The sequence below is a fragment of the Lagenorhynchus albirostris genome, chromosome 2, assembly GCF_949774975.1.
Source record: "Lagenorhynchus albirostris chromosome 2, mLagAlb1.1, whole genome shotgun sequence".
Lineage (NCBI taxonomy): Eukaryota > Metazoa > Chordata > Mammalia > Artiodactyla > Delphinidae > Lagenorhynchus > Lagenorhynchus albirostris.
Window position 1 is genome coordinate 173201214 of NC_083096.1, and position 3914 is coordinate 173205127.

A 3914-nucleotide genomic window follows, 5' to 3' on the forward strand; every position below is an offset into this window, starting at 1 on the left:
AGGAGTTTGGGATTAGCAGATACACACTACTACATATAAAATAAACAACAAGGACCTACTGTATAGCACAGGGAACTATATTCAATATCTATAATAAACTATAAGGGGAAAGAATATGAAAAAGAATATATATATGTATTTCTGAATAACTTTGTTTTACACTAGAAACTAACACAACATTGTAAATTAACTATACTTCAATTTAAAAAAATACAAAAAAAATTCCTATGCTCACACCCAAACCTTGGCCTGAGGGATAGAGCAGGCCACTGGACATGTCCTTCTTCACCACTGGCTACAGACGTGTCACCCCAAAAGCATGAATGTGGACCACGAGATTGGGCAGGGAGGTCTTCCAAATCTTCACTGGGTCACTCACCTGTCCCTGGTGCTGGGCTAGGCCCCGTACTCTTTACAGACATGGCCAGCCACCAGGGACCTGCCCCTAGGGAGGTTATTCCTGAAAGAAGATGGTCACAGACAGCCTTCCTACAAGATGGTTCATGCTGTTCATGGAGAACAGAAAGGCAGATTTTATTCAGGGACTATTGCAGTAGACGGAGGGGCCACTGAAATGAGGCTTTGCAGTAAGGGAGAAAATTCCCAACTCTCAACTCAGAATACAACCAGGAAAAGTGGGAATGTATCGCCAAGTGGGGACAGCTGTCTGTGGATGGAAAATTACTAAGAGGAAACAGCAGGGGTTGGGGGGATTCTGGACTATAAAGAAAAAACACACTATTGGGACTTCCATGTCAGTCCAGTGGTTAAGACCCTGTGCTTCCGATGCAGGTGGGACATGGGTTCAATCCCTGGTTGGGGAACTAAGATGCCGCTTGCCAGAGAGCACGGCCAGAAAAAAAAAAGGAAAAACACACTATTGTTTTCCTCTACAACACACACAATACTCTGAACACTTCTGTACTCTGTCACCAAATGTGGGGGGTGGGTGTGTGTGTGTGTGTGTGTATGTGTGTGTGTGTGTGTGTGTGCGCGTGCCTGGGGGCAATTCCCAAACCAAGCAGTTCTTCAACACCAGCTGAATGTCCTACGATTTAACTCCATCCTGACACTGTCCACCTAGAGTTCACATCGGATCCCACAGGTCAATGACTCAGTCCCACAAAATTACTCACCCACACACACTTCAGACGCCAACTGAAGTTCAGGTTGTTACCTGTGCTTCCGACCCACAGGCTACAGATCAGAGGTTCCCACGACCCCCTCCCTGGGTTTGATTAATTGTTACCTGTGCTTCCGACCCACAGGCTACAGATCAGAGGTTCCCACGACCCCCTCCCTGGGTTTGATTAATTGGCTAAAATGGCTCACAGAACTCAGGAAAACATTTTATTTACTAGATCACTGATTTATTATATAAAAGGAGACAACTCAGGAATGGCCCAATGGAAGAAATGCAGAAAGCAAGATATGTGAGGAAAGGGTGTCACCTTCCAGCACCTCCCTGTGTTCACCAACCCAGAAGCTCTTTGAACTCCATCCTTCTAGATTTGTAGGGAGGCTTCATTACGTAGGCATGACTGAGTCAACCGTTGGCCACTGGTAATTGAACTCGATCTCTGGTCCTGCTCACCTTCTGGAGGTAGGAGGAAAGTTGAAGGGTGGGGTGAAAAGTTCCAACCTTCTAATCATGGTTGGTGCCCCTGGCTACCAGCCCCCATCCTTAGGGACTTCCCAAAAGTCACCTCATTAACATCGGTTCAGGTGTGGCTGAAAGGGGCTTGTTGTGGACAACAAAAGACATCCATTTCGCTTTATCACTCTGGAGCTATTTCAGGAACTGAGGAACAGAAGTAAATATCGTAACAAAAGATGCCCCCTATGGCTCTTCTATAGGAAATGACAAGGGTTTTAGGAGGTGTGTGCCATAAACAGGAGGAAAACCTAATACATGTCTTATTGTAAATCACAATATCACACCGACCTGGCAGGATTCCTGCTGAAGGCAGGTCAGGGTGATCTGGCATCACCTGGGGGTTGGTGGAGGATGAGGAACCCGATCAGATATCTAGATGATCAGATATCAACGGGGGATCCTGGCTGAAGTGTCTTAGCAGGATTATTGCGGAGAACGCAGGACAAAGCAGAGACGAACATGGAAGCCCAAAGTCAGAGCCCAGTTGACAAGAGAATTCAGAGGAGCCTAAGTAGAGTTTGGCCAAGGAGAGAATCTTTGTCACTACTCACAGCTGAGCCCTGCGCTGTGGGACATACAGTGGCGAAGACCCGGAACCCAGAGGCTGGTAAGATGGGCAGAGGACAAAGAAGGTCCAGGGAGGGTCCAGTCCTGAGAGACAGCTGGCTTCCTAGAGGAGGCAGCACAGACAGGGGGCTGGGGAGCAAGGAGCACTGGACCAGGAGTCAGAAGTCCTTCAGCCCCCCCTGTGTCTGAGGGAGGTCATCTTAGCTCTCTGGTGACCTCATGAGCTTGCCATGAGGTCAGATGACAAAGTGTTAGAGCCCCTAAGCCTTATTCATCATAAAAAAATGCAATGACAAACTGGGTGTAGGAAAAGGCGTTGAACTTGGCAACTGGTGAATCGAGGTCTTCTTCCTAACTTTGCCATCAACTGGCTATGTAACCTTAGACCAGTAACCTCCCCTCTCTGGGCTTCACTTTTTTTCCTGTGAAGTGTGAGCATCGAATGGGCAGAGCTGTGAGAGGCTTTCCACAGCTAATATCTGAGATTCCATTCCTTTGAAGATCCTACATAATTTCAAGGCTTTAAATAGTATGTCTACGCCGAAACGATGACTCACATGTTTATACCTCCAAACCTCTTCTCAACTCCAGACTCTGAGAGCTAGCTGCCTGCTCAACATCTCCACTTGGTTATCCAATGGCATCTCGTGTCAGCATGTCCCAAAATGAGCTCCCAAGCGGTCCCCCTCTTCTAATCGGCTTCCCTTACAGGCCCCCAACTCCATCTGCTTCTACCCAGGTAGGTCTTCCCCTCTCCTTTGACGACAATGACTCCATGCTTCCAGTGTCACACTTTCGTTTTCCCTCCCACCCCACAGTCAACGAACCCTAATGGCACTACCTCCAAACGACAGCTCCATGTGGCCATTTCTCACCACCTTCCCTGTACTCAGTCCTCCTTTGGATTTTCATATTGGTCTCATATAGGATCTCCGGGCTGCCTCCCTTGCGCCTGCCTCAACATAACAAAGACATTTAAAAAATCCCATTTAAAAAATAAGAGAATCATGTCCCTCTTCTGCTCAGTGCTCTCCAGGAGCTGCCATGTCATTTGGAGTAAAAGTCGAGGCCTTAGATGGCCTACCCTACATCCCTTACCTCTCCCACTTCATCTCCTCCCCTCTCTCCCTCCCTCCCTCATCTCCAGCCTCCTTGACTGTGCATCCTCAACACAGTAGACATGCACCTACCTCAGGGCCTTTGCACCTCATTTTCCCTTTGTCCAGTGTTTTCCCCCAGGTATCCTCCTGGCTAGCTCCCTAGCAGGGATGTCTCCTTCCCAGTCAAATCATCCCCACCCACCCCTGTTGGCAATTGTAAACCTTCCAACGTGGCACTCTTTCTCCCCTTTCCCTCCATGGCATCTTTCCCTAACACAAGCCACAGTTCACTTCTTTATCTTATTTACTCTCTATCTCCCCACAATATAGCGGAAACCCTGGGAGGACAGGATCTCTGTCTGCACCAGTCACTGTTGTATCCTCAGTGCCAGGAACAGTGCCTGGCTCGATCAATGTTCAATAAATATTTGTCAGAGGAATACTCCCAAAAGGTGGTGTTTGGAAGAATGGAACAGTAGGGCAGGTGTTGAAAGGGAAGCAAGTGTATGGGAGGAAACTTTTCCTTTCTCCCCTCCTAGGTTTTTTGGCTGGTCTAATAATTAAACTCACATAAAACAGACGAACAGGAG